Source organism: Anolis sagrei, chromosome 5 (assembly GCF_037176765.1).
Source record: "Anolis sagrei isolate rAnoSag1 chromosome 5, rAnoSag1.mat, whole genome shotgun sequence".
Classification (NCBI taxonomy): domain Eukaryota; kingdom Metazoa; phylum Chordata; class Lepidosauria; order Squamata; family Dactyloidae; genus Anolis; species Anolis sagrei.
This window is the reverse complement of record NC_090025.1, coordinates 198,647,781-198,658,237: the sequence shown is the minus strand read 5'-3', so window position 1 is coordinate 198,658,237 and position 10,457 is coordinate 198,647,781.

Genomic DNA, 10,457 nt, shown 5'->3' with positions numbered 1-10,457 from the left:
TCTGTATGTCTATTACAGAGATTAAGGTAAAGGGTTATTCTGTATGTCTATTACAGAGATTAAGATAAAGGGTTATTCTGTATGTCTATTACAGAGATTAAGGTAAAGGGTTATTCTGTATGTCTATTACAGAAATTAAGGTAAATTGTTATTATGTGTGTCTATTACAGAAATTAAGGTGAAAAGTGTAGTTATGTATGTCTATTACAGAAATGAAAGTAATGTGTGGTTATGTATGACTATTACAGAAATTAACATAAAGTGTGGTTATGTACAGAATTTAAGGTAAAGTTGGTTATTTACGCCTATTTCAGGAATTAAGGAGAAATGTGGTTAGATATATCTATTACAGAACTTAAGGTAAGAAGTGTGAGGATGTATTTCTATTAGAGCAATTAAGCTAAAGTGTGGTTAGATATGTCTAGAAATTAAGGTAAAAGTGTTACCTATGTCTATTATCCGCCCTGAGTCGCCTCTGGTCTGAGAAAGGCGGTATATAAATGTGGTAAATGGTAAATAAATATTACAGAAATTAAGGTAAAATATGGTTAGCTATATATATCACAGAAATTAAGGTGAAAAGTGTAGTTATTTATGTCTATTACAAAAGTTAAGGTAACAAGTGTAGTTAGATATATCAAGAAATGAAGGCTAAAGTGGGGTTACATATGTCTATTACTGTAAGGCTGTAGGTTTTATATAGCAATATTAAATGATCACTCACAAGCCGGTTTTGCTTGGAAATGAATATATTGCTTGTTCCTCTCCAGCAAAGAAAGACACTACTGACTTTTTCCCACCACCACTTCTGTTTATACACCTTTCCTACTCATCTCCCCCTCTTCTCAGTGTCCTTAATAGAGCTTTAATATATATGGTTGGTTAGCTATATATATTACAGAAATTAAGGTGAAAGTGTAGTTATTTATGTCTGTTACAGAAATTGTTAAAAGTGTGGTTATTTATGTCTATTACAGAAATTAAGGTAACAAGTGTACTTACTTACTTACTTACTTACTTACTTACTTACTTAGGCGATCCCTCGTTGGATGAGTAAGATGGTCTTCCATTATGCGTTTCCTTGTGGGTCCGCATGTGGCTGTGGAGCCCTATTCTTGCTCTGCATCTTCTTCCACAGTGAGGGCATTGGTTTCCAGACGGAAGGTGGTCCCGGTCTGGGTTGGCTTGACGCGCCTTCCTCCTGGCACGTTTCTCTCTTTAACCCTCCACTCGTGCCTCCTCAAATTCTGTAGCACTGCTGGTCACATCTGTCCTCCAGCTGGAGCGCTCAAGGGCCAGGGCTTCCCAGTTCTCAGTGTCTATGCCAGAGTTTTTAAGGTTGGCTTTGAGCCCATCTTTCAATCTCTTTTCCTGTCCACCAACGTTCCGTTTTCCGTTCTTAAGTTCGGAGTAGAGCAACTGCTTTGGGAGATGGTGGTCAGGCATCCGGACAACGTGGCCGGCCCAGCGGAGTTGATGTTGGAGGACCATCGCTTCAATGCTGGTGGTCTTTGCTTCTTCCAGCACACTGACGTTTGTCCGCTTGTCTTCCCAGGAGATTTGCAGGATTTTCCGGAGGCAGCGCTGATGGAATTGTTCCAGGAGTTGCATGTGACGTCTGTAGACAGTCCATGTTTCGCAGGCATAGAGCAGGGTTGGGAGGACAATAGCTTTATAGACAAGCCCCTTGGTCTCCCTACAGATGTCCCGGTCCTCAAACACTCTCTGCTTCATTCGGGAAAATGCTGCACTCGCAGAGCTCAGGCGGTGTTGTATTTCGGTGTCGATGTTGACTTTGGTGGAGAGGTGGCTGCCAAGGTAGCAGAAATGGTCCACATTTTCTAATGTTACACCATTAAGCTGTATCTCTGGCATTGAAGAGGGATTGGCTGGTGACTGCTGGAACAGCACCTTGGTTTTCTCAATGTTCAGTGACAGGCCGAGCTTCTCGTATGCTTCTGCGAAGGATTTTAGAGTGGCTTGTAGGTCTTCTTCTGAATGCGCACAGACGACATTGTCATCAGCATACTGGAGTTCTATAACAGATGTTGTTGTAACCTTGGTTTTGGCTTTCAGTCTGCTGAGGTTGAATAGCTTGCCATCTGTCCAGTAGATAATTTCCACTCCGGTGGGAAGCTTCCCATCAACAAGGTGAAGTATCATAGCGATGAAGATGGAGAATAGAGTTGGGGCGATAACACATCTCTGTTTGACACCGGATTCCACTTTAAATGGGTCACTTTGGGAGCCATTGCCGTCCAAGACTGCTGCCATCATGTCATCATTAAAGTGAAAAGTATGGTTATGTATGTCTGTTACAGAAATTAAGGCTAAGTTGGTTGTTTATGTCTATTACAGAAATTAAGGTAAAAAGTATGTATGTTTATTACCGAACTTAAGGTAAAGTGTGGTTATCTCCAGTCAATGTAAGAAAGTAAGTGATTTGTTGGGATCAGGAATCAGATAATGGATTAATGGGAGAAAGTTGGAGGAATACTATTTGAATGTAGTTTTCAAAAGGTTGAATGTAGGACATTTAATTGCTGGATGAAACATTAACAACCTGAGATACCATCATCATCATCATCATCAGCAGCAGCAGCAGCAGCAGCAGCAGCATCAGCATCATCATCTAATAACTTATTAATCGCCCTCCATCCGAGAATGCTCTAGATATGCAGATGATACCACTTTGATGGTGAAAGTGAGGAGGAGCATTCCCTGAAAATCTGCCATTCTATGAATGCACCATCTTCTCTGTCCCTTGGGAAAAGCGATGGGTGGCCAGACTCTGCTGTCTGCCACACTTTTAAATAGTAAAAAGGTCTCTTATATAGCAATTTTCTGCTACTGTTGTTACAAAAAGTTGTAAATGACTGACTGGTTGTTTTTTCAGCTAAAACTTGCTTTCTCCATCAGTTTTGGACAGATGTTAGTTTTTCTTCCTTAAGTAAGGTGCATTGTGTTTGCTTTGACTATGTAAACATGTTGTTTTCCACCACAGATAGAATCATAGAATCAAAGAGTTGGAAGAGACCTCCTGGGCCATCCAGTCCAACCTCCTGTCAAAAAGCAGGAATATTGCATTCAAATCACCCCTGACAGATGGCCATCCAGCCTCTGTTTAAAAGCTTCCAAAGAAGGAGCCTCCACCACACTCCAGGGCAGAGAGTTCCACTGCTGAACAGCTCTCACAGTCAGGAAATTCTTCCTCATGTTCAGATGGAATCTCTTCTCTTGTAGTTTGAAGCCATTGTTCCATGTCCTAGTCTCCAGGGAAGCAGAAAATGTGACTTCCCTGTGACTTCCTCCCTGTGACTTCCTCCCTGTGACTTCCTCTCACATATTTATACATGGCCCTCATCATGTCTCCTCTCATCCTTCTCTTCTTCAGGCTAAACATGCCCAGCTTCTTAAGCCGCTCCTCATAGGGCTTGTTCTCCAGACCCTTGATCATTTGAATCGCCCTCCTCTGGACACATTCCAGCTTGTCAATATCTCCCTTCAATTGTGGTGGCCAGAATGGGACACACTATTCCAGGTAACGTGGTCTAACCAAAGCAGAATAGAGCATGGGGAGCAGGACTTCCCTAGATCTAGACACTAGGCTCCTCTTGATGCAGGCCAATATCCCATTGGCTTTTTTTGCCACCACATCACATTCCTGGCTCATGTTTAACTTGTTGTCCACGAGGACTCCAAGATCTTTTTCACACGTACTGCTCTCGAGCCAGGCCTCATTGTCCCCCATTCTGTATCTTTGCATTTCCTTTTTTCTGCCAAAGTGGAGTATCTTGCATTTGTCCCTGTTGAACTTCATTGTGTTAGTTTTGGCCATTCATCTCTCTAATCTGTCAAGATCCCTTTGAATCCTGCTCCTGTCCTCTGGAGTGTTGACTCTCCCTCCCAATTTGGTCCCGTCTGCAAACTTGATGATCCTGCCTTCTCGCCCTTCATCCAAGTCATGAATGAAGATCCTGAGCAGGACCGGGCCCAGGATGGAACCCTGCGGATGGCACTCCACTCGTCACTTCTTTCCAGGATGAAGAGGAAGCTTTGGGGAGAATCACCCTCTGTGTTCGTCCATTTAACCAATTCCAGATCCACCTCACCGTAGTTTTGCCTCGCCCACATTGGACTAGTTTGTTTGCCAGAAAACAACATGTAAACATGTTGTTTTCCACCACATATAATCATTGTCTCTGGTCATGTCAACAGTTCAGCAGTTTTCCTTCATCAGCCTTTTGCATTTTTTAAAATAATGCCATTGTCCTGCTTCTTGGCAGAATGGGGTTGGTCTGGATGGCCCACAAGTCTCTTCCAACTCTATGATTCTATTATTCTTCTTAGGATGATGTCTTCAATCTTCGTCAGACTCTATTAATATCTTTCATACAATTTCACTGAATCCATACATCATATTTATCACAGCGTGTAGACTCATATAATCCCATTCAAAGCAGATAATGTGGGTTATCTGCTTTGATAATCTTTGATTATCACTCCTCAGTAATCATTGAAAAAAGCTTAGTGGAAATTGCTAAAAGTCATTGTATGAAATTTTGCTTGGATTTCAGAGTTTGGATGCAAAACCAATCTACTGTGTACGATTTCACAGTAGAATAAATGCAGTTTAACACTGCATTAACTGAACATGAGGAAGAACTTCCTGACTGTGAGAGCCGTTCAGCAGTGGAACTCTCTGCCCCGGAGTGTGGTGGAGGCTCCTTCTTTGGAAGCTTTTAAGCAGAGGCTGGATGGCCATTTGTCAGGGGTGATTTGAATGCAATATTCCTGCTTCTTGGCAGAATGGGGTTGGACTGGATGGCCCAGGAGGTCTCTTCCAACTCTTTGATTCTATGATTCTATGATTCTACTATAAGAGCCATGGCTCGATACTGTGGGATCTGTGAGGACATCCAGAAGGTCTTCCACAAGTATGATCAAGGGTCTGGAGAACAAGCCCTATGAGGAGCGGTTTAAGGAGCTGGGCATGTTTAGCCTGAAGAAGAGAAGGATGAAAGGAGATATGATAGCCATGTATAAATATGTGAGAGGAAGCCACAGGGAGGAGGAGGGAGCAAGCTTGTTTTCTGCTTCTCTGGAGACTAGGACGCAAGGGAACAACGGCTTCAAACTACAAGAGAGGAGATTCCACCTGAAGACGAGGAAGAACTTCCTGACTGTGAGAGCCATTCAGCAGTGGAACTCTCTGCCCCGGAGCATGGTGGAGGCTCCTACTTTGGAAGCTTTTAAACAGAAGCTGGGTGGCCATCTGTCAGGGGTGATTTGAATGCAATATTCCTGCTTCTTGACAGAATGGGGTTGGACTGGATGATGGCCCAGGAGGTCTCTTCCAACTCTAGGATTCTAGGATTCTATAACTTCCTGACTGTGAGAGCTGTTCAGCAGTGGAACTCTCTGCCCCGGAATGTGGTGGAGGCTCCTTCTTTGGAAGCTTTTAAGCAGAGGCTGGGTGGCCATCTGTCAGGGGTGATTTGAATGCAATATTCCTGCTTCTTGACAGAATGGGGTTGGACTGGATGATGGCCCAGGAGGTCTCTTAGAGTTGTATGATTCTAAGTAGTGATGGGGCAAACAAAGCCTCCCACATCTGATGCCATAACAAGGGGATAAGTACACATCTTCACAAGCCGAACTCTAGTTGGCGAGTTTAAACAGTGTAAATTCAGTTTAAGAAACCACTGAAACAGTCTCAAAGGCGAGACAGAGAAGAATCCCACCATCTTTTGCACCAATTAAAGGTTGAAGAAATAGTCAAGTCAAGACAAGATGGAGGGGTGATATGAATCCCTTCTAGTCCATCCTGCATTGTTCAAAGGATGAACTAAATGGTCTTAATGGGCCCCTTCCAAAACTAGGATTCTGGAGGAAGTTGTTGAGATAATTAAGGAGATGAAAATAGGAAAAGCACCAGGTCCAGATGGGCTGATGGCAAAATATTATACGACTCTACACAGGCTCAACAAAGTTTGTTTTCCTTACAGCAAACTACAGATACTGCATTAAGGAATAAATACAACTTTAATGTGACAATATAGGACAGCATTTCTCAACCTGTGGGTCGGGACCCCTGAGAGGTCACGAGGGGGTGTCAGAGGGGTCACCAAAGACCATCAGAAAATACAGGGTTAGTCAAAATGAATAGGCCCGAATGTATGTTTACTGTAATACTTATTGGCCTATTCATTTTGACTAACCCTGTACAGTATTTTCTGTTGGTCTTGGGGATTCTGTGTGGGAAGTTTGGCCCAATTCTATCGTCGGTGAGGTTCAGAATGCCCTTGGATTGCAGGTTAACTACAAATCTCAGCAACTACAACTCGCAAATTTCAAGGTCTATTCCCCCCCCCCCCCATTCCATCAGTGTTCACATTTGACCATATTGAGTATCCGTGCCAAGTTTGGTTCAGATTCATCATTGATTGAGTCCATACTTCTGTCTGGATGCAGGTGAACTACAACTCTAAAACTCAAGGCCAATGCCCACCAAACTCTTCTAGTATTTTCTGTTGGTCATGGGAGTTCTGTGTGCCAAATTTGGTTCAATTCCATTGTTGGTGGAATTCAGAATGCTCTGATTGTAGGTGAACTATAAATCCCAGCAACTACAACTCCCAAATGACAAAATCAAGCCCCCCCCCCCCCCCAACCCCACCAGCATTCAAATTTGGGTGTATTGGGTATTTGTGCCACATCCTGCCTATCAGATATTTCCATGACGATTCATAACAGGAGCAAAATGCCACTTAAGAAGTAGCAACAAAAATAATGTTATGGTTGGGGGTCAACACAACATGAGGAACTGTACTAAGGGGTCGCGGCATCAGGAGGGTTGAGAAACACTGATATAGGACATTCCCGAATATTATGAGTCCCCTAATTAAAAAAGATTACTGCAGATGCAGACTGTAGCCAGGAAATCAGAAGACGCTTCCTTCTTGGGAGGAGAGCAATGTCCAATCTCGATAAAATAGTGAAGAGTAGAGACATCAGACTGGCAACAAAGATCCATTGCCTAGTCAAAGCCGTGGTCTTCCCTGTAGTCACCTCCGGATGTGAGAGCTGGACCTTCGGGAAGGCTGAGCGAAGGAAGATCGATGCTTTTGAGCTGTGGTGTTGGAGGAAAGTGCTGAGAGTGCCTTGGACTGCGAGAAGATCCAACCAGTCCATCCTCCAGGAAATAAAGCCCGACTGCTCACTGGAGGGAAAGATACTAGAGACCAAGTGGAAGTCCTTTGAATGCCACATCATGAGGAGACAGCCAAGCCTAGAGAAGACAATGATGCTGGGGAAAGTGGAAGGCAAAAGGAAGAGGGACCGACCAAGGGCAAGGTGGATGGATGGCATCCTTGAAGTGACTGGACTGACCTTGAAGGAGCTGGGGGTGGTAACGGCTGACAGGGAGCTCTGGCGTGGACTGGTCCATGAGGTCACGAAGAGTCGGAGACGACTGAACGAATGAACAACAATTAAAAAAAATAGGTTGCTTCAATATTTTTAGATGTGGAAAAAGCCTTTGACATTGTATCTTGGCCATTTGGGCAATAATGGAGAAGATGGCATTTGGACCAAACCTTCAGGAATGGATGAAAACAGATTTGTGACAGATGAGGTGCTCAAATCTTGATCAATGGAGAGGTAACAAAACTATGCAAAATATGGAAAGGAACCAAAAAGGATGCCTCCTTTCACCATTCTCATAAAGTGACAACTGCCAGGATTCAATCAATAAGAGCATTCTGACCAAAGAGCTTTCTGAACAAAATGCAATAGAATCATAGAATCATAGAATCAAAGAGTTGGAAGAGACCTCCCGGGCCATCATCCAGTCCAACCCCATTCTGCCAAGAAGCAGGAATATTGCATTCAAATCACCCCCTGACAGATGGCCATCCAGCCTCTGCTTAAAAGCTTCCAAAGAAGGAGCCTCCACCACACTCCGGGGCAGAGAGTTCCACTGCTGAACGGCTCTCACAGTCAGGAAGTTCTTCCTCGTGTTCAGATGGAATCTCCTCTCTTGTAGTTTGAAGCCATTGTTCCATTGCGTCCTAGTCTCCAAGGAAGCAGAAAACAAGCTCCCTCCCTCCTCCTCCTCCCTGTGGCTTCCTCTCACATATTTATACATGGCTATCATATCTCCTCTCAGCCTTCTCTTCTTCAGGCTAAACATGCCCAGTTCCCTAAGCCGCTCCTCATAGGGCTTGTTCTCCAGACCCTTGATCATTTGAGTCGCCCTCCTCTGGACACATTCCAGCTTGTCAATATCTCTCTTGAATTGTGGTGCCCAGAATTGGACACAATATTCCAGGTAACGTGGTCTAACTAAAGCAGAATAGAGCATGGGGAGCAGGACTTCCTTAGATCTAGACACTAGGCTCCTATTGATGCAGGACAAAATCCCATTGGCTTTTTTTGCCGCCACATCACATTCCTGGCTCATGTTTAACTTGTTGTCCACGAGGACTCCAAGATCTTTTTCACACGTCCTGCTCTCGAGCCAGGCATTGTCCCCCGTTCTGTATCTTTGCATTTCATTTTTTCTGCCAAAGTGGAGTATCTTGCATTTGTCACTGTTGGATAGCTGCATCCTCTTCTGCATCCTCTTCTGTGTTTATAATGTAAACTCATTTTTATGTATCCTCCAAACAACTCCAAGTGATAGGAACCCTACTCTTGGATTTTCTCAGCAAGATTTATTCAGAAGGAGATGAGTAGATTGATTGATCAATCAATAGATCAGCAATAGGTTGGTAGGTAGATGACAGATTCATCTATATAAATAAAAATGTAATGTTTGTTTGTGGGAATAACATAACTCAAAAACCATTGGATGAATTGCTGCCAAATTTGGCCACAAGACACCTACTAACCCAAGGAGTGAACATCACTCAAAAATAATTGATTTTGTCATTTGGGAGTTGCAGTTCCTGGGATTTATAGTTCACCTATAATCAAAGAGCATTCTGAACCCCACCAATGATGGAATTGAACCAAACTTGGCACACAGAACTCCCACGACCAACAGAAAACACCAGAAGGGTTTGGTTGGCATTGACCTTGAGTTTGGGAGTTGTAGTTCATCTACATCCAGAGAGCGCTGTGGACTCAAACAATGATGGATCTGGACCAAACTTGGCACGAATACTCAATATGCCCAAATGTGAACACTGGTGGAGTTTGGGGAAAATAGGCCTTGACATTTGGCAGTTGTAGCTGCCGGGATTTATAGTTCACCTACCATCAGAGCATTCTGAACTCCACCAGTGATGGAATTGAACCAAACTTGGCACACAGGACTCCCATGACCAACAGGAAATACTGGTGGGCATTGACCTTTATAAACAAGCTCCTTGATCTCCCTACGGATGTCCCAGTCCTCAAACATTCTCAAACACAAACTTGGCATGAATACTCAACATGCCCAAATGTGAACACTAGTGGAGTTTGGGGAAAATAGGCCTTGACATTTGGGAGTTGTAGCTGCTGGGATTTATAGCTCACCTACAATCAAAGAGCATTCTGAACCCCACCAATGACAGAATTGGGCCAAACGTCTCACACAGAACCCCCATGACCAAAAGAAAATACTTAAGGCCATCCAGTCCAACTCCCTTCTTCACCAGGGCAAGAAAACGTAATCAAAGCTCTCCTGACAAAGAGCCATCCAGCCATAGATATAGATAGGTAGATACGATTCACATACACACAGATATGACTTTGAAAGGGATACCTAAAGAAGGACAATCGTATGTTGCCTGTTCCAGAGTAGGCAAGCCAGACAATCTCCACATCAACACTGACAAAGCAACAACAAGAAATACTATTTACCCACAAGCAGAAAGACATTACATAGATTAGAAACCAACACTTTCTCATTACTTTATTTTCCAGATCAATAGACTGGGCCAGAGCAATGCCTGGCAGGGGACGGCTAGTATGTAATATAGATCGATAAGCAGATTGATGATAGATGGATAGAGATAGAAAGATAGATAAATAGATACACAATAGTTCAATGATAGATGGATAAGTTGGTTGATGGATGGATAATAGACTGATGATAAGTGGATAGATTGATTGATCGATTGCTACATCTATATATATAAATCTGGAAAGGGAGTCCGTCGGCGACGAAAAACGGGAAAAACCCCGGATGAAAACTCACCAAACTTGGTGTACACATTCCTCATACCCCAAGGTATGAAAAACAATCATCACAAGCTCACCTACATCCAGACACCACTACAGACTCAAAGCAATCGCGGAAAACTTCCCACACAGAACCCCCATGACCAACAGAAGATACTTAAGGCCATCCAATCCACCTCCCTTCATCAGGGCAGGAACATGACATCAAACTCCTCCTCACTAAGAGCCATCCAGCCATAGATAGATAGATACATAGATAGATAGATATCATTCACACAAGAGAT